We start from the raw sequence: 22,694 nt of genomic DNA, 5'->3' as shown, positions 1-22,694 counted from the left end.
AGTGTTTAAGTGGAATAGGAATGACCCTTTTGAAGTGTTTAAATGGAACAAGGGTCACTTTAGGTCTTAAAGTGAAAGAAGTGGACGACGCGAGGTGTACGACGTCGATGGGTTTGGCCTAAATAAAATATACCTTGGTTTTATATTCTGTGCTGTGGCTATGGCCTAGCAAAGTTGACCATTGAAGTGAAACCTACAAAGTGTGTGTTTAATGTGTGTGATTAATGAGATAATTTATAACTACAGAGGTTTATAGGCATAGAGGGAGTAGTACACATATTCAGTGTATTTTCATAAGTGAATTTGGAAAGAATGGTGTATATGTAGTCTTACACCAATCTTTGTGAAGGTAAAGAGGCTGAGACTCTCGATTCAAGTAAAGCATATTTAAACAAGTATGGAAAGAAAGTACAATAATAAAGAATATGCTAAAAATAAAGACAAAGAGAACAGTAGCAACAACAAATATACAATAACTAAAGCAAAGGAACAAACATGTAATAATAAAATTGAAAAATAAGTTAGTAGGAGAGTAACACTAACAATACTAATAAGGAAAGCTAGACAATATTCGACTACCTAATAACCTTATCCTAATTCTTGACATCCACATCCTCCTATTTAGTTTAATTATCATATTAAACTTTGTTTATACTTTATTATTCTTTTTTAACCTTGTTGTTGTGCTAGTGAGGAAAAAGGAATTTCTTATAAACTGTTCATATGATCAAATAATATGAAGGATCCCAGCAATTGTCCTTCCTTTTAAAAAAAAAATTGTTATTACATAGGAGAGGGTAAGGGAAAATGGGGAGGAAATTATAGCATGGGGATTTAAATTCTCACCAATAAGGTAAAAGTTCAGATAACCAACCAACTGAACTACTAGGTCCCTACCCTGCAATTGTCTTTCCATTTTTAACCATAACTCTTTTTTCTTTATCTTCTTTCAATCTCAGATGAAAAGATTCTTTTTTATCCATTAAGTCTTACACGTCGTTAGAAGCATAATTTAAATCAGAGATTACCTATTTGTATTATTGCGCACTCAAAAATTTTTAATGTAAGAAATAGAGCGTTGCTGGCTGCAATAATTATATACTAGCATTGGTCTTCAACGCTCAATTTTTACCCCCCATGATAACCATTGTGAAAAAGAGGAGAATAAAAATTTGGGAAATGCATGATCCCCTGAGATTGACCCTTCATGGACTGTAGACCATCACTTTCACAATTATCTTTTTAACCCTGTTGCCCTCATTAATGTGACAATGACTATTGAGTAGAAGAAAAATAAAAAGGTGAATAAAACAATTAATTAGAGAATGTTATATCACAATTCACAAGAGAAACAATGTGGACTTCATTTCTTTAAATTTTCACTGAAATAATCTGCTTGAAAATATTTTTTCAGAAAAACATTCAGTTCATGGATTCGTTGTATTAATGTTCTTTCTTGGCTTAATGCGCATGCAGCCCCCTAAACTTTTTTTTTATTTTTTTTATTTTAATACCTCAACTATTTATTATTTCTATTAGATCCCTGAACTTGATCTCAAGTGTATCTATCAAACACAATTCGACTTATATAATAACATATATGGTGAGTTTTATTTTCTTTAGCGTGAACATCAATCGCATCCTACATGAAAAATTCAACCAATTAAAATCCCCCACGCATTTTAATTATACACATCATTAAAATATGTGTATAACGAACTTTTTTAAAGAACCAAGCGATTCAGCCAACTTGGAATTGAAGACCAGCATTTTGAGATTGATTCTGAAGCTTTTTTGAGATTCTGGAATAACATAATAGGATCTGGTGTTGCTTAATAATTTTGGCTTCTTATTTTTTAGTTTATAGTTTTCAGTTTTAGTTTCCAATTTTAATTTCTTATTTTCCAGTTTTGTTATTTGATTGATTTAAGTGACGCTTCTTCACTTTTATAACACAGTAGCATACTTCTTCCTATCTAATGTGTATAATTAAAATGGTGCGATGTTTTAATTGGTTGAATTTTTCACATAGTATGCGATTGACATTCACGCACAAGGCTAAAGAAAATGAAATTCATCATATATGTTATTATGTAAGTTGGATTGTGTTTGATAGACACACTTGAGGCCAAGTTCAGGGGTTCAATAGGAATAATACTCAGTTGAGGTGCCAAAATGGAAAAAAGAGACAAGTTTAGGGGGCTGCATATGCCTTAAGCCTTCTTTCTTTATGCAACAATTTTTTTGGGGACAATTGCTATGTTAAGTGTATAATCATAATAATAAGCCGGATTTCCTTGTATAATCTGACAAGATTGAATGAAAATTATGCAATAATTGTAATATTGTACATCCATGTCAAACATTCAAACTATAGGTAATGTAGAATAATTAAATTTGAGTATCTATTAATATCTGAATTTATTATAGGTTATCTGCCTTTTCTGTAAAAAGGGTTCTAGCATTAGTTAATGTGGTCCTCTTTTTGCTACTTTGGCTCTTGTAATGGCAAAATAGAAGTTAATGAAGAATACTATCTATGCTTAAACTTTGCATATACTACTTTCTCAAAGCTTGTTCTTTTGGATTTGTCACTTTCAAGTATATTTATAATGAGGTAATTCTTTTGGCTAATTTAGATTTACTAAAAAGCAACAAAAGAAAACGAAAGTTTTTCTCATAATTAAGTAAATAAAACTATATCCAATTAGTATACCAAAAGGAAATTGAGTGACGATGAAATATACATCCCCATACTATACTTGTGAGGTTCATGGAGAGCTTCATCTTACATTCCATTTCTAAACTAAATTGTACATAAACTTCATTATAATTAAGGAAGCACATTCCTATCAAATAGATGCTAATTTGATTCTCTCTACCTTCACATATATTAATGAGAAATATTTATATGTTATCCAATATCATATTAATTAAATGGGTATCTCTCTCATTTCGATTTGTTAAGAGGAGGAGAATGTAACCACTCAACCTCTCATTTAAGTATTTGTGTTCCATTTTATGTGTAGAGTTCATTTAAAAGTAACTATTAATGTTTATGACTTGTTAGGTTGGTTTGAATTAAGACACGAGGGGTTTAGAAGAGTTTTTGAACAATATGAAGTTAAAAGCAAATTCTAACTCCTGTGAGACCTCGAGCACTACAGCACAGAGGGGTTGGGCTGGTGAGCGGATAAGTCATGGAGTTGTCATAAAATGAGACTTTGTTGGGCCTCGCTATCGTGACCAACTGAGCTTTGGCAAAGACCAACAACAAGGTTTAACCCGATCATATTGTTATGTGAAGCCTCGAATGTTTTGAACACTAAAAGTCTAGTTATAAGGTGAAACAAATGCAAATCTTTTGTGTGTTAGGAACTAAAATTAGCTGTTAATTGAACTAGTTCATCCGATGGTGAGTTAGTATGTGAATATCATCATTAGAAATGTATGAAAGTCCAAAAAGATAAGGAGGCAAGAATTGAAAGATTGAACTAAGTCTCTAAACTTGCCCCTAGGGCTTGCGCCATTGGTCCATTCTAGGTGGAATTTCATTTCTCATAAAATAGGATCAGATCGAATGTTAACATCTCAAAGCAAGTCAATCACAACGACTTGCCTCCGGACATGTGGTGGAGGCCTTCCATAGGCTGACCTAGTTTTGAAAGTTTAAAAGGGGCGAAGGGAGAGAGAAAACACATTGTGTCTTAGAGTTGGTTGAGAGCTTTCAGGGGGTTTCAATAGAGGCACTTCACGACACTTCAAAGTGAGTAATCATGAAGTCTAGAGTAGATTTTCATCATTTAATTATGTCTCTAACAAAAAAAAAAATTAAAATCTTTTAGATTTCCAAGAATCGACCTCAAGAACTCTCAAAGGGAAAACCTAGGGTATCTTCATGAAGGTAAACCTCAATTTTGCCTTTACATATGATTGAAGAATAAGTACAGGGAACATGTTTATGAGTCAATTTTATTAATTAATTCATAAATTAGATGAATCCTAGACGTAGGTGCTCTTGAGATTGAGAGAGATAATGCAGGAAATGAGTTTAGTTTAAAGGGTTTAAATTTGGCGAGTTTAACTATAATAAATGAACTTACAGAATGTTTATGAGTTACAATGAATATAAAAATCAAACCATATTGCTAAAATCCACCCACGTTGCAAATTGAATATTTGAAAGCTTCGTGTTTGGTGCGAAATTGATAAATTGAACTGTTCGAGCTAGTATTGATTATATGATCACTATTATTTGTAGATGTCGGTTCGTTGAATAAACGTGATGTTGAAAGAGGAAATTGAGCAATAGATTTAAAGTAAGTTGAGGTTAACTTGTTAAGTGTGATTTTATATTAAGTCATGCATGTGATGCATTTGATTAAATGTCTAATATATATATATATATATATATATATATATATATATATATATATATATATATATATATATATATATATATATATATATATATATATAGGCTAAGTACTTGTGGGAGAAAGCAAATGTTCGTAATTCATGTTTGAAACTTAGTTGTCAAACCTGGGATGTTTTGAACACTAAAAGTCTAGTTATATGGTGAACAAATGCAAATCTCCTGTGTGTTACGAACTGAAACTAGCTATTGATTGAACTAGTTTACACTAGGGTGGATTAGTATGTGAATATCATCATTAGAAATATATGGGAGTACACAAGAATAGTATGGAAGTCCAAAAGGATAAGGAGCCAAGAATTGAAATGTTAGAACCAAGTCCCTAGACATGCCCTAGGGCTTGCGACACAGGTCAATTGCAAGTGGGACTTTGTTTTTCATAAAATAGAATTAAACAAAATGTTAACATCTCAAAGCAAGTCAATCACAATTAGTTGCCTCAAAACATGCAGTGGAAGCCTTCCATAGGCAAGTCAAGTTTTGACGGTTAAAAGAGGGAAAGAAAAGGTTTCAACCTGGCTCAACATAACCCTGAAAATGATTATTTACTTGACAAAATAATAGAATCTGGGTGTTTAGTATGTTGTAGTTAAATCAGACAATTACATACTTTTTGCCGAGGACACACTCGACGAAATAAACCATTTACCATATTTTATGGTTTTTGATTTGGAATGATTTAAAAATTCCTGTCCGTGAACCACCTTGTGCAGCAGTTTCAAAACTGGCAACGGCCTTTTTGGTGGAGAACATGATTTATCTAAACTAATAAATCTATATCAGTCTAAAGAAGGAGCGGATAAAACATATGTAGTATTGCAGTTTTTTTTAATATTTTTAAATTGGAATTTTCTGGTGATATATAATATTTAAAAAATTACTATGTATCAAACTAACTTTAAGAAGAAGGTCAAAACAGAGAAAGGAAAATAAAGTATATTTAAAGATAAGGTTTTCTTTTCAAATTAAGAAATAACATAGCTTTATTTTCCAATTCAAAAATTTGTCAGTTCTCAATTCAAAAAACGTCAGTATATTTAAAGTTAGTTTTTCTGAATTTTTTTTCTCTTTGCTTTTCATTCTTGTTTTGTCTTTTTATTTTTATTTTATTTTTTAAAAATTAAGAATTTTCTGACGATGATACTTGTCATCCTATCATGCTCTTGCCTCTCCTATCCGATATAAATAAATATTATTATTATTATTATTAGAGAGAAAGTAAAAGTACGTCACGGAGTAGCTTAAAAAGTACGGTACTAATGCATTAAACAAAGCAGAAATGGAAGTTATTAGTTGGTGAGTAAGTTCAATGCAATATTCGTATAAAAAAAATATTGAATTAAATTAGTTATAAAGGTAATTATAAACAAAACTCGATTAAAATGATAGTTAATATCTATTACATGTATTAACAGAGGCAAATCCAGAATTTCAAGAGGATGCGTTCACCTTAGAATTTAAAAAAAAAAAAAAAAAAAAAAAAAAAGATGCAAAAGTGCATTTAGTAGGGTTTGATCCCACAATCTTAAGGGATTAAACCCAACCAATGCTCCACTCAATCTAGTTTGATCATGTGTTCCTTTAGTTAATATTAAATATATTTTAAGAATTATATACATAATATATCGAGTTTAGTCGGGTGACCATGAGTTCACGTGACTCATTTTTTATACATAGATTTGCCCCTGCATGTATAATTTTTTTTTATATTGATTTATAACTTCAATACTATTGATATTTAAAAAAAAAAAAAAAAGAATGTATCTAATATATCTATTATATATAGTAAATAAGTAATCATTCATGTTAGATGCAACTACTCATATACAAAATAACCATCAAAGGACTGTGATATGATTGTCATTTTCTTTTTCTTTTTTTTATTCTTAATAAAAAATTTCAATTTCAAAATTCTATTCTTAATTAGAAGTTTTAAATTCAATAATGAGAACAAAGACACCTTTCCCTTTGAATGAATCCCACTCACCCCCTATTCGAACTAATTTGAGCCCATAATAATTGATAAAAGGAAAAACTACACGACGTGACAACTATTCAGACTGCATATAATACATACTAGTTATGTGAGGTCCGTGCTAAGCTCGGGCCCAAACTCAAGATATAAAAGCAGATATTTTAACTAAAGAAATATAATTTGTGTTAGTACAAGTGTACAACAACAACAACAACAACCATATACCCATTGTAGTCCCAAGTAGGTAGTTATATAAAAGCAAAATTTTCGTTCCACTCCTTTAATATTTTAACTTCCATTTTGATGAAATTATTTAATTCAAATCAAATTTGGAACCGAATTTGACATTATAACTTATGTATCCTAATTTTCTAAAGTTATTTAGTTCTAAATAAATAATCTATACATAGTTAATGAACTTTTAAGACAAATACATAATTTAACTTGTGCAAAAGATATGGAGTCGCTCCTCTCTTAATTAGGGATTAGGGGTTCGAACATGGATATGGAAAAAAAATCTTTGGAGGAAGCGCTCCCCGAATAGGCGCGATGATGCGAATTATCTGGATTAATTGGGCTCAAATGCGGATATCGAGCACCAATCAGAAAATCAAAGAACGTGAAAAATGAGGTAGGAGGTTCGATAGCTTTTGAAAAGTAGACTTTAAAAACAAAAAAAAAAAAAATTGACATAAATAAATAAGATTAGGACCTAAAAGTAATTAATTAAAAAGTTTTAAAAAAATTTGAAAATTATTGTAAGGACTATAAAAGTCCCCAGGCTCGATAGCTTTTGAAAAGTAGACTTTAAAAACAAAAAACAAAAAAATTGACTTAAATAAATAAAATTAGGACATAAAAGTAATTAATGAAAAAGTTTTTAAAAATTTGGGAAATTATTGTGAGGACTACAAAAGTCCTCACATTCCCTCTTACTAACAAAAACAAAAAAAATTGACATAAATAAATAAGATTACGACCTAAAAGTAATTAATTAAAAAAATTTAAAAAAATTTGAAAATTATTGTAAGGACTACAAAAGTCCCTGCGCTCGATAGCTTTTGAAAAGTAGACTTTAAAAACAAAAAACAAAAAAATTGACTTAAATAAATAAAATTAGGACATAAAAGTAATTAATGAAAAAGTTTTTAAAAATTTGGGAAATTATTGTGAGGACTACAAAAGTCCTCACATTCCCTCTTATATATAATAAAATAATAATTTATAATTTCAAAAAATTACGAAACGTTGCTACAGTTTTCTAGTAAATACACAATGCGCATGCGTTTGTATGCCTTGATACAACTCTTTCGCGCGATTTCAGCGGATACAGTATGAGCTGATATAACTGATATCCACCTCATACCCCCGCTTGATACAACTCTTCCGCCTGATAAAACAACTGTAGCTAACAACGGTGCACAACTCATCCCGCATTAGTAGGGTCCGGGAAAGAGCCGCATCCCAATGGGTGTGATGTAGGCAACCTACCCTAATACAAGATACAATAACTATAGCTATATTTCATAAATAAGCAAATTGTAGTTACGTTTAGTAATTACGGTCTAAACTATAGTTATTTAATGAATTTTCTTGTAACAAAAATGTGTAATCACATTTACATAGCACTTCTACTCTCATTGGGTGAATCCAACAACTACCTTATTTCCAGGGGAGGTGCATGGTGGGGCCCACAAATTGGAAATTAAGCATGAGTTTATAAAGGACGTGGAGTTGATCTGCAATACCTTGATGACGGCTGCTTTTTGACAGTGTGATGTGTGAACTGAATCTCTGCCGTCGATTATAGCACTCGGCGTGCTTTAGCTACTGTAAAGTTGCTTCGGTCGGCGTTCATACTATTGGAAAATAGCCCCCCTACTTTTACGCAATAAAAAATTATTCTTACTTTTTTTATTTTCAAAAATAAAGTATTTTAAACAAACATTAATACCGATTAATTCTTGTATTAGGTTAGGCTCTCTGTTTACATCGGACTCAGAGTGCAGTATTTCTCTGAACCCTGTTAATGCGAAATGTTTTGTGCATTGGGCTAACTTTCATTAGTAAATCTTTCAATATTCGCTCGGACGAATAAAAACACCTCCTCTCCTTCTTCGTAGCTTCTAATTTTGGTTCTTATAATACTGCCTCTGTCCATTTTTACTTATCCATTGTTAAAAATAGATGTTAAGTTTTACTCGTTCAGTTTGATAAATCAACAAATAATTTACTATTTTATACCTATTTTAATTTTTACCTTATTATTAATTATTGGATTGAAAACTTTAAGGAATTAACTTATAACAATTAAGGTAATATAGTAAATTTACTATTTTATTTATTGCTTTCTGAAGGGTATGTCAAATCAAACACGGGCAAGTAAAAATGAACAAAGAGAGTATATGATAGCGCATTTAATAAGCTTTAGATATGAGATAATTTATATCTTAAAAGAATAATATTTGTGATGAAATTGTATATTAAAAGTTGTGTTTAGACTTTAGACATGTAAGACATATAACTCCGATACTACAGCTTATTAATTAATGCAATGCACCTTCATCTTTTATCTAAAAATATAGGTTCTGAGACCTTCAGTTTAAGGAATCTCATATTAGGAAATGATAGAACATTAGACTTCTAATACTCCGACTCCAACCCTCCGGTTTAAGGTAATCACTCGCCACCTCCAACTCTAAAATTGTGGGTTCTGATCACCAAAAGAACAAAAAAATGAGAGCTCTTGGAGAAGGAAAAAAAAAAAAAGGTTTACAAACAATTTTTGGTGATATCGAGTCCACCGGCGATAAAAGACAAATCAAATTTTTAAGTACTTCAGAGAAACAAAGATAATGACCAAAAAGAAAAAGAATTCAACAAATATTGCTCTCCCGATATCTTGTCTTGGTTATAATGTTATCAAAAAACAATCTTGAAAGAACTTTCTTCTTTGTTTTTTTTTCTTTTTAAAATTAGCAGCTTGCTTCATTTTCTTTATTGCAATTCTTTTTTCTTCTTCTCAATTATTACTATTTATTATTATAAGAAGGCCCTATTGCAAATTAGTAGTATTATAAAAATAAGAGAGAGAGAGTAGGTGAGGCGTGGCTTTTTTTAGTAGCCGAAAATCCGGCAGGTTTAACGGAGTTGCAATGACACATTAAGGCATCTCTCTATTATTTTAATCACTGTCACCATTCCAATATTCCATTAAAATTGAAGGAATAAGCTAATCTAAACTAATTAGATTGCACGTAATTAATAAACGAGAACTTACATATTTTTTTGTGTCGCGGAAGGAGAAGACTGAAAAGTTTAATACATCTGCATTAAAATTTCTATTTCACTCATAATGAAAAGTTTTTATGTTATACACATATTGTGATATTCAAACCATAAATTTAAAAGTTAGGCTTAATAAATTGACAATCTCTTAAATTTGTTAGTAAATTCTACTTAAACACTCGAATTATAACATGTTCTAACTGAACATCTTAACATATATTTTTGCCTCAAATTTGAAAGAAAAAATTGTGCGTATTTCCAAGCGTCTATTGCTTAGTCACATAAAATATAACTTTTTCTTTAATTATAGATCAATATCAATTGAAATAGGTCTGAGATTTTACGACTTTTTGAGACTAACACGACAGATTTTAAATAGTTGACTTATCTAAGTAATGAGTGCTTGAGATCACGTGCGAAAACTTTTTCAAATTTTTAGTCAGAGGTGTCTAATATGAACGCTTTTATCATATGTTCATGTACTCAATTGGAACAAGTCATAGTTCGAATACCTAAATGAAATTTACTAACAAATTTCATTTAAGATGTTGTCAATGTATTCGGTGCTAAACGTTTTTATTTTTCCGTTAGATTTCATGATGTGTTAAATTACTTCACATAAATTAAAATCAGAAGTAACATATATTACAGGAGAGAGAGTAGTGAAGAGTTGTGCAAAACACAGTGGGGTATCTATTGGAAAAGGATAAATAAGAAAAGGACTTAACTGTTGTGCATCGTCCATGTATATACTGTTTTCATGCTTGTGGAATGTGGATCTTTTAAAAGTAACAAACCAACAAATCTCAAAATGAAAAAGCTCTATTGCTATATCTTCTTCGATTCCCTACCTAATTTTTCCTTTATTTTACCCTACTTATTTCTTTAATTCTTTATGCCGTGAACTTGTGTTACTTGTAATACTTTTAAGACTCGTTTGGTAGGATGACCCTATTCATTTAATATAATAACTCAAAAGTCGATAGAAAATAATGTTAGCATAGCTAATCTAAACATTACTAATATTCCCTATTCATTCTTAAACACCTTACCAAAAGATCCCTAAGTAGCAGGACTTTTTTTTTTCTTTACGCCAAAAATCTTTCACAATAATTCTTCTCACATTCTTATTAATAGGGTTAGAGGATAGATACTGAAGCAATAAATTAGCTCTCATTAAATGTTGTGAATACTATCTAATTAAGGATGTAGTTGGATAGATACATATAGAATCCATCTATCCTTAATTAAAATTTAGAGTTTGATCTTAAAAATGGAAAACTTTTTGGTAGAAAATACTTCTCCTTTATATGGACGTTATGCGGTGCAAATTAGGATTAATCGGGCCAATGACTAATTAAATACCAGATGAATATAAGAAGAAAAGACAAATGTATTGAATTGTCATAGGCGAGGAAGAAGAATGATGATTTGAACGGTTGTAGTAGTAAATGTATGTTGGTGTAGATAGCTTGAGGAGAACGCAGTGTAATTGTTGTCACGTAGTAGTAGCAGAAGATAAGCTAGCCTAAGTTCCTTCTCCTTATTTTACTTTACTTTGCATAAAGATTTGGATCTCTTCTTAGGTCACTCTTTTAACCTTTTATCATCTCATCTTAGCTTTAGGAGCACGCAGAGTAGTTGTAGGATTGCACCTTAACCAAAAACGGTCTCATTAAGACAAGTTTTAGTATTTAGGTAGGAGTATTTGCCGATATAAAGTTATTTAGGGTGTGTTTGAAGAACACTATACTTTGTAGCTGATTTTGAGATGAGTTATACAAGTATTAAATACTGCTTAAGTAATATCACGTTTGGTAGTTGGTTAGGAGGTCAGTTATATATTCACGTTTGGTAGTTGGTTAGGAGGTCAGTTATATATTCACGTATGGAATTAATACAGTGTTTGGTTTGCAATTTAGAAACCTGCATAACTAATATATGTATAAGTTATGAGAGAATTTATGTATTATGTTATGCAAAATAGAAGGTGGAATAACTAATACATGAATAACTAAGCACTACATAACTAATCCCTGCATAACTAAACCCTACATAACTAATCCCTGCATAAAATGATACATGGATTCCCTCGTAACTAATCCCTGCATAAAACGATACATAGATTCCCTCATAACTAATCCACGTATTACCAATACCTCAGTTATATATCCATAGGGGTGTTCATATGGTTTGATTAAAAACCGATCCAAATCGAAAATCGATCCAAACCGATTAAATAATCCGGATCGTTTGGTTTTAAATTTTAAAAAATCGATAATATTTGATTTGGTTTTTATTTTATTAAAATAAAACTGAACAAAGACCAAACCGAATCGACGAATTATATACATAATTTTTATAATTATATATTCATAATATATTAAATTAAATCGAAATTACCGTGAAATTCACGAAGTTTAATCACATCTTTTTCTTCCATAAAGATTAGGCAATCCTTATTGTGTCATCGGAAGATAAAGTTTCACGGATCTTTAGCTTCTAAATATTCAAGATTACATAGAATATATCATAAGATATTGTATAGTTAAATATATTTGACTTGTTTGGAGTATATTTTAACAAAATGATGTTACATTTACCTATTAAAAATTTCGTCACTCTATTTGTTTGGTTAATGTGAAGAAATATTAGTAGAAAAAGAAGGAAAGAGCATATATTTAGTATAGTTAAAAACTGAATAACCGAATCAAAACCATTAGCGACCAAACCGATAAATGTATATTATATTTAGTTTGATTTGGTTTTAATATTTAAAAAATTGACTAAATTGATTTGATTTTGGTTTTAACCAAAAATCGACTCAAACCGAACGGTGAACACCCTAAAATACCTACATAACTCTACCAGCTACCAAACGTCCAAAAAGGATGACATTTGCTAGAAGCTCACATCTTCATTGACGGTGAACCTGCTGTTGGTTGCTTTCTAGACTCTGGTTTCCTTTTGTGCACGTGGAACAACCTTTTCTTCGTTGAGCAAACGGGTTCTAGTTCTTATGTGAAGGACGTGGTTTCTCAGCAATCTTGTATCTGTGTTACCTGCTTCACCCGTTCCTTTTGGAGATCTGTTAAGGACTAGCTGGTTCTAGAATGTGTAATTATTAATAAGGATGTTCGATCATACATAACTCCCACCACAATCAATGAGTTCCCTCAGCTCGGAGAAAGAGAATAAAAATGATTATCAGCACGTGAATAAAAATGATTATCAGCACGTAAATAAAAAATCTTAGGTCATTGAAGAACATTACTTTATGATTCGTCGCTGGACTCAGGAGTGTATCTCATATGATGCTACCACTTATTCAACGGAACTTGAATTGATAGTTGGTAACTAAGTGAGAAAATGTTACTAATGAAACCATGTATTTCAGATCGCGCATACAAACAATCAATTTTTCCTTTTGTCCCTCACAGTCGCCATTACCCCGGATAAATCGGATTTATTACAACAACTTCATCCCTTCATTCCCTGTTCTCCTCGCATATCAATTATCCTGACTATAATGTAAAAACCTTAAGTAGGGGCTTTTAGCTTTTACCATCAAATGGCTGAATGGCTAAAGTGCTCAAAGGTTCTATCTGATATATTGTAATTGAACAGTATGGTGATTACATAGACTTACTTATTTTCATATTATGGCGGTATAATTTCCACAGGCATGTTTGATTAACAAGAGTAATTATAGAGTTATATATATTTCTAATTTAAAGTAAGATTTAATCACATGGTTTTTTTTTTTTCCGGATAAACAAGTAAATAAATTGAAATATGTAACAAATATATGTATAAAGAGAAGTTCATTTAAATTTTCTTTGTAAAATATATATTCTTTTAAAAATATTAGATAATTGAATGGGTAGATAATGTTGCAAAAAATAATCGGTATTTCAACTCATGGAAGTATAATATGAAAGTCATGATTGTTGCATTTGCTAAATTAAAAAGATACATATGCACTAATAATTTACAACATACCCAGTGTAATCCCATAAATGGGATCTGGGAAAGGTAGAGTGTACACAGACCTTATCCCTACCTTGGGAGGAAGGGAGGCTGTTTTCGAAAGACGCTCGACTCAAGAGAAAGCCTGACAAAAAAAGTTAGACAAGGATTGAAGAAAGTAAAGAAGTCATGTCAAAATAGTATAGATAAGCACTATGGAGAAAAGCAATAGTAAATGCAGCACTAATGGGATAATCAAAGTGCAAGAGATAGCAGATAGTTACAGCAAATCAAAGGATAAGGAACTACAAAGGTAATACTACACCTACTAGTATGGAGGGATACAACGAGACATGCTCTACTACCTACTACCTACTAACCTTCTACCCTAATCTGCGTCCTCCATAACCTACTATCTAAAGTCATGTCCTATGTGAGCTATAATTGCGCCATGTCCTACCTAATCACTTCTCACCAATACTTTTTCGGCCTACATCTACCTCTCCTGAAACCGTCCATAGCCAACCTCTCACACCTCCGTACTAGGGCCTTCGTGTATCTCCTCTGTACATGCCTGAGCCATCTCAACCTCGCTTTCTGCGTCCTGTCCTCTGACGAGCTCTGGGCATATAGAGTTTTTTTTGCTCGTACTCTATCAAATTATAGTATAGTTTAAGATATCGTCCCACAGAGATTGGAACCACCTAGGCTACAGATTTATATTATCCCGGTTACTATTTGAGAGAATCAAATTGATGAAAAGAGGGTAGTGTCTTAAATTTGTAAATTACTTAAACAAAACAAAAAAAAATCACGAAAGAGTTGGGAATAATTGAAGTCACTTGATAATATTATTATAATACAATCCTAATGTAATATATTTCACGAAAGAATAATTGCTTATTTCTAAAACAATTACATTTTCTCACTTGGAAATAACCAATTAATAACATTCCTTAAGGTTATGCATATTAATTGAGTTACAACTAATGAAAATTAAAATGAAATAATTTCCTTGCCTAAATTGTGTCATAAGGTGTAAAAACCTCTGGAGATTAATCTTTATATCAATAAACTTATTTGAGTCAATTCCTCCTTGAGGATTAGAATTAAAAGAAATAAGACAAAAATATCCTTAAATCTATACACTTGCTTGAGTCAATTCCTTCTTGCGAATTAGATTTGAAAAAAGCAAGATCAAAGATTTGAAATAATATATAACTAAAAATTATTATTACTCTAATATTTTATGCAATAATTATAAAGTATTAATTTTGCTTCGTGAGAATTACAAAATTAATACAAGAATAACTACAACATAAAGTATATACTACAACATAAAGTATATTATAGTAGCACTAATATTTAGGAAAATCCTAAAATTCCGACACAAAGTAACTATAGAGATAAAGAACTTTAGGACAAGGAATAATTAAAGTAAAGATAAATATTATAATAACATACCAAGCTTCATCAACTATTCTCATAAAAAGATATAACTCCATAAGGAGTATATAAACAAAAGATCTACTAAAAGATAAAAAATAAAAATAAAAAGAAAGAAAGAAAGAGCAAGAACAAAGCTAGAGAGAAAAGTGGTTATTTTCCTACCACTCTAGATGTCCTCTATACAAATAATTGCCTTCTATTTATAGAAGTGAATTTCTTACTTAAATAAGGAAATGTAGTGTGAGGAAGATGTATCTTGACAAGATATATTTTGAGAAAAATATATCCTTGAGGAAAATGTAACTTCACTTCTTACATTGTGAAGTAGGTGTGTTGCAAACTCCTCTTTTTCTTTCATCTTTAACTATATTCATGACTTTCTTATTTCCTACAAAATATTGTTAGAAAACGCATAGAAATTGAAGTAATATATAACTTCTTTACTTAAAATAGTATAGTTTTAAGTATATAATATATTTATATTTTATATCCATCAAATACCCCCACACTTGAATCCTTGCTCGTCCTCGAGCAAAGGACACAAAATAAAATAGCGGCTAAAATTTTAAGTAACATTATGAGAACTTTTGACAAACAAGAATCAACTAAGATTACATTACGAGTTCAAATAATTTTATCCGCACTCATATTCATCTATTGAGAATCAAAATCACAATATTTTCTAATCCCAGTGTCTCTCACCAAATGAAGTGTGTCTCACCAAATGAAGAGAGATGCCCATGAATCACAAAATATATTAATATAAATCAAAGAAGGGCACATATAAAAAAATTCTCTCGCTCTCAACAAAGAAGTATCTCAAGCTGCTCGAAATTGTCATAAGCTTGCCTAGCGTGTGATTCTCCACTAATAAAGGAGTCCTTGAGTTGTGATCATGTAGGACTTTTATAAGGTTGCAATGTGAGTTTAGGGATGGGTAGGATACATATGGGTAAAAGTGATTCAAGTCCCTTGTAAGCACCACAATATTTAACATTTAAGCACCATTGATTTCCTTCTTCCAAAACAAATCAACCTCATGTTTTCCTTTTTATTTTACAATTTTCACCCCTCTGCTTTTTTTTTTTAAATTTTTTTAAAACCAGAAGTAGCTGTCAAAAAATTTCCATGTAGTTTTTTTATTTATTTGTATTTTTAAATGACAACATTCTTAAAAGATCAATAAGCTCAATATCATCATATTTTTTTTTCACAAATACTTCCTCACACATGTATTTTTCATTCAACCTTCTTTTTTTTTTTTTTTCAAATAGCGGCAAAAAGGGAATAGAGCGAATAAATAGATGTGATAACGAAGATTAGGCTAAGCTTGATGTTTGGCTTTATCAAGAAAATAAGGGATAGTTCATTTAGACTCAAGGGGATTGACTAGGGATAAAAATAATTAAGATAGGTCAATGTAGGTCATGATTCAACAAGGAAGGCCTACTTTCATTTTCCAACTGAAAAATCTACCTAGAATTTCACCTCAAACCACATTTAAGGCAAGTTCTAGATTTTCGAATAAAGGGAGAACTGTACAATGTTACCTCACAACACAATACACTTGGGATCAATAAGCATTATAATTTTAATCGCCAATAAACAAATATGAGGTTGGAAAGGTATTTTAACCCATGAATGATATTTAGTCAAATCTGTTTTTCAAAGTCTCATTTTAAGAAAAACAAATTTTAATCGACTTATTTATTATTATATATTCTAAAAAATGTTCAATTCAAAATATTAAGACCATGGAAAAAAATTGAACAAAGAAATCTATGAAAGTGTAGAAAAGTAATTATGTTACAAAATGAAAAATTATATATTTAAATATATTGAAATAACATATATATTTCTTTACCCTCACACTTAAATAGTGTCATGTCCCCATGACAAATAATTTAAAAGCAAGAGGAGGTAAAGGGGCTCCCTTTTTTTTTTTTTTCTTTCTTCATGAGCTTGTGAACTGCACCCCAAGTTCTGCATCACTTTTTCTTTTTTGCTCCATGGGGTTCCCGTCAGAGCTCATTTGGCCAAGAAAATTACAAAATATCTTCTTTTTCCGTACATCACGCTCTTTCTTGGCCTTGTATCGAGCGGACAAACAACTGTGCATGATGATCCTTAACTCCATTTTGCATTTTTCATCGGGATCTTTCCACGCATTTTCCTGAAAATCCCCAATAATAAAATCCACAAAATCATAATGATCAAAAGAAATTGAAGAATATTGGTCAAAGAATATTTCATTTGTGTTTGTGATCTTTTTATTCTCATTTTCTTCCAAATTATCCAATTTATGTGTATAAGAAAAATTGGGAATGCACTCATCACTTTCTAATAATTCAAATTCAACCAAACCTTCCTTTAATGTCATCTCCATTGGATCAAAATCTTCTTCTTGAGTGATAGTCTCTTTCTCACAAAGCTCGTCTTCTTGAGTGTATTCATTCGCACATGACATTGTTTCATGTATTTGTCCACCACCAAAATTTAAGGAGTTTACCTTATTTACTAATTCATTCATTTTAAATGTCAAGTTCATAATGGTTGTTTGAGTCGATGTATAATTCTCTTCTGTCTTTTCCATATAACTGGACAAAGATTCTTCAAAGTTTTTATTCTCCTCTTGAGGTGGTTGACTCGAGTTGCTTTGATTCCACATAGAATTTAGGTATTGATTGCATTCCGGTTTGCAATTGTACCCATAAAAATCATTATACCTGTAAGCACTAGGAACATCATGAGATTATTCAAAATAAAAAAAAAGATATAATTACCTAATTGGCATTCATGAGTGAGGTGACTTCCACCACAATATTCAGAATAACAGACCTTTGATTGATTAATAGCTCAACGTCTTTGATTCTCCTTTGGTTGATTAATTCTTCAATATCTTTTAGTTTTGTAGACATACCATATGAGAATGGGTTACCTGTTTGACATTCAAAGCTTTGGTGGTTGTCTCTACAAATCACATGTTACTAACCTCTGGCTTATTTTATCAATTAATTCTTCAAGGTCTTTTAGTCTCCCAGAACCGCCATATAAGAAAGTGTTACCTGCTTGATCATGACTAGGGTGATTTTCACCACAATTATCACAAGTAGCTGACCTTTGGTTGATTCTAATTGGTAACTTTTCAACATCTTTTGATTTCTCATAATCACCATATGAGAACTCGTCAAAGAGTTCACAATCATCTTCATATTCATAAATAACTGATGGACAATTCAATGTCTAATGGTTCCCACCACAAAGATTACAAGTGATAATCACTTGACAATGACTTTCGACAAGATTTCTGTGTGGTTGATTAAGATTCATTTTGACGGTGCATGAAATGAGTTCTCTTCAGGATATTTTTTTCAAGTCTTCCTCCCTAACACTTGTTATGTGCTAGAAAAATATTGAAGATAGTTAAATAATGATAATATATATAGAAGAATAATATAAAAATTAAAAAAATTTATAAGATAATATAATATTAAAATTATAATATAATAATAATAATAACAACTACAAGTTTTAGTCCCCTAGAACTTGTCAGGTACTAGAAAATAAAATACTTGAATGTATAGTAAATAAAAATCTCAAAGTAGTAATAAAATAATTAATCTGAAGTAGATGTTTACCAATCCCCGGCAACGGAGCCAAAAATTTGACGAGCTCAGGGCATATAGAGTTTTTTTTCGCTCGTACTCTGTCAAATTATAGTATAGTTTAAGATATCGTCCCACAGAGATTGGACTTAGGCTATAGATTTATATTATCCCGGTTACTATTTGAGAGAATCAAATTGATGAAAAGAGGTTAGTGTCTTAAATTTATAAATTACTTAAAAAAAAATATCACGAAAGAGTTGGGAATAATTGAAGTTACTTGTTAATATCATTATAATACAATCTTAATGTAATATGTTTCACGTATTTCTAAAACAATTACATTTTCTCACTTCGAAATATTCAATTAATAACATTCCTTGACTTTATGCATTTTAATTGAGTTACAACTAACGAAAATTAAAATGAAATAATTTCCTTGCATAAATTGTGTCATAAAGTATAAAGACCTCTTGAGATTAGTCTTTATATCAATAAACTTATTTGAGTCAATTCCTCCTTGAGGATTAGAAGTAAAAGAAATAAGACAAAGATATCCTTAAATCTATACACTTGCTTGAGTCAATTCCTTCTTGCGAATTAGATTTGAAAGAAGCAAGATCAAAGATTTGGAATAATATATAACTAAAAATTATTGTTACTCTAATATTTTATGCAATAATTATAAAGTATTAATTTTGCTTCGTGAGAATTACAAAATTAATACAAGAATAACTACAACATAAAGTATAATAGAGTAGCGATAATATTAAGGAAAAGTCTAAAATTCCGACACAAAGTAAATATAGAGATAAAGAACTTTAGGACAAGGAATATAAAATAAAGATAAATACTATAATAACATACCAAGCTTCATCAACTATTCCCATAGAAAAGATATTACTCCATTAAGGAGTGTATAAACAAAAGATCTACTGAAAGATAAAAAATAAAAAAAATAAAAAAATAAAAAAATAAAAAAAGAAAGAAAGAAAGAGCAATAACAAAGCTAGAGAGAAAAGTGGTTATTTTCCTACTACTCTAGATGTCCTCTATACAAAGAGTTGCCTTCTATTTATAGAAGTGAATTTCTTAATTAAATAAGGAAATGTAGTGTGAGGAAGATGTATCGTGACAAGATATATTTTGAGAAAAATATATCCTTGAGGAAGATGTAACTTCACTTCTTGCATTGTGAAGTAGATGTGTTTCAAACTCCTTTTTTCTTTCATCTTTAGCTATATTCATGACTTTCTTATGTCTTGCAAAATATTGTTAGAAGACACATATAAATTGAAGTAATATATAACTTCTTTACTTAAAATAGTATAGTTTTAAGTATATAATATATGTATATTTTATATCCATCATCCTCCACCGAGGTTACTCCCACATTTGTCCCGGATAACTTCATTTCTAATCCTATCCTTCCTAGTATGCCTATACATGCATCTCAACATCCTCATTTCAGCCACCTTCATCTTCTAACGTGAGATTTCTTAACTGGCCAACACTCCGCCCATACAACAAAGTAGGTCTAACTACCGCTCTGTAGAACTTTTCTTTAAGTTTTGGTGGCACCCTCTTATCACACAAGAGTCTGGAGGCTAGCCTCCATTTCAACCATCCTGTCACAATACGATGTGTGAAATCATTATCAATCTCCCCATTTCCTTGGGTAATGGACCCAAGATACTTAAAACTTCTTCGCTTTTGGATGGCCTGTGTCTCAAGCCTCACTTTCAAGCTCTTGTCATGTGCTACATCACTGAACTTACACTCCAAGTATTCTATCTTGGTTCTGCTCAACTTGAACTCTTTGGACTCCATGGTTTGTCTCCAAACCTAGAGCTTAGCATTAACTCCGTCGTGAGTCTCTTCAATCAAAATTATGTTGTCCGCAAATAACATACACCAATGGCACCTCACCTTGGATTTTTTGCGTCAGTTCATCATCACTAAGGAAAATAAAAATGGGCTGAGAACTGATCCCTGATGAAACCCCATCACAACTGGAAAGTGCTCCGAGTCTCTACCCGTTGTCTTCACCCGGGTCTTGGCTCCATTGTACATGTCATTGATCGCCCTAGTATATGCCACCGGCACACCTTTAGCCTCCAAGCATCTCCATAGAACCTTCCTTGGTACTTTGTCATATGCCTTTTCTAGGTCGATGAACACCATGTGTAGATCTTTCTTCCTCTCCCTGTACTGCTCTACCAGGCTCTGAACAAGATGGATGGCTTCTGTAGTCGAGCGTCCCGACATGAATCTGAACTGGATCTTTGAAACAGACACGCCCTTCCTCACCTGCAACTCTACCACCCTCTCCTACACTTTCATAGTGTGGCTTAATGTACTGATACCCCTATAGTTGTTGCAACTCTGAAAGTCACTTTTGTTCTTGTACAACTGGATCATTATACTCTCCCTCCATTCTTCGGGCATTTTTGTCGTCTTAAAAACGACACTAAACAAACTCATCAACCACTCCAGGCCTGCCTTACCCACGCTCTTCCAAAAATCCACTGAAATCTCATCTGGCCCGGTCGCTCTTCCCCTACGCATCCTACGAATAGCATCTTTAACCTCCTTAACCTTTTTTTACGTACAATACCCAAAATCGCGATGCCTTTCAAAGAGTTCTAGATCCCCCAGCACAATGTCTCTGTCCCCCTCTTCGTTCAAGAATTTATGGAAGTACGACTGCCGTCTCCGTCTAATAAGTGCATCCTCCACCAATACTTCGCCGTTCTTGTCCTTGACGCGCTAATAATTTCTATAATAGATATTTATACTGATGGATAGAAAACAAGGTTAGTAAAATGCAAAATTATTTTTAAAAAGTGTTCCTCATACATTTGTAATGTAAGAAAAAGAATGTAAGAAGAATAATATATTTGCAAAATAAAAATGAAAGAAACTTTGAATTATCCCCTTGTAATAGCTCACCCCACAATAGAGAATTAGAGTGTAATTGCTCCCCAAAATTTTCACACCCTCTCTTAAATTTGAAAAAAATTCAACTTAAAATTTTCATTTACTTTTAATAAAAGCTTTTATAAGCACACAAATATTATAATATATTTAAAACCACAAATTTTAAGAATCTTATTGACACACAAATGCAATACAATATGTTTAAGACTGCATTCCTGAATCGACTACCCTCTCTAGCCTTTAGGGGGAAGGGATTTGATCTAAAAAAGGAAAGTTAATACTAATAATTAACGGCACAAAAGGAACTTGAAAATCCAAATGTGGTATGGTGAGATCACATCTGTTTGATGGGGCTAAATTCAGTGAGGAATGTGGCTCCAAAATTATTAATATTATTGCTTATAATGATAGTTCACAAACAAATAAAAAATAGCTGCATGCACCTAAAATTTGCAATCTGTATTGTGGTACGGCCAATCTTTCATGCATAATAACAAAATGTAATATAAAAGAAAATAATGTATAGTTGTTTTTTTCTTTTTTCGATTTCCAAGGCGTTTCTTGATGCATATTGGGGGTGACCCTCCATAATGGCCAGGGATCTTTTTGCCAACTAATTTTAGCTGTCTCTCTTTAATTTTATTATAAGAATATTTAAAATATCTTCTTCTTGTTGCTTCATTGTCAAGTATTATTTGTCCACCTTCAACAATCATTCGCAATTCACATAATTTATCTTTTTGCATCCAATGGTTTGTTTCATACTCTGTATAAGATTTTAAGTTTTGGTTATCATTTTATTTTCTTTATTAAAATCCTTGTATTTTTATTTTAACCAAACACAATGGAAAAAGAATATATACATAGCATTATTAATGTGATTATCAAGAGTAGCTTTTGTATGAACGGAGTTATTTATCAAGAAAATATTTTTCATAAAAAAGTCATTTTTTGAAGTTTGATTACCATATACATAGCATTATTAATGCGATCATCAAGAGTGGCTTTTGTATGAACGGAGTTATTTATCAAG

Source organism: Lycium ferocissimum, chromosome 12 (assembly GCF_029784015.1).
Source record: "Lycium ferocissimum isolate CSIRO_LF1 chromosome 12, AGI_CSIRO_Lferr_CH_V1, whole genome shotgun sequence".
Classification (NCBI taxonomy): domain Eukaryota; kingdom Viridiplantae; phylum Streptophyta; class Magnoliopsida; order Solanales; family Solanaceae; genus Lycium; species Lycium ferocissimum.
This window is presented reverse-complemented; position numbering follows the sequence as displayed.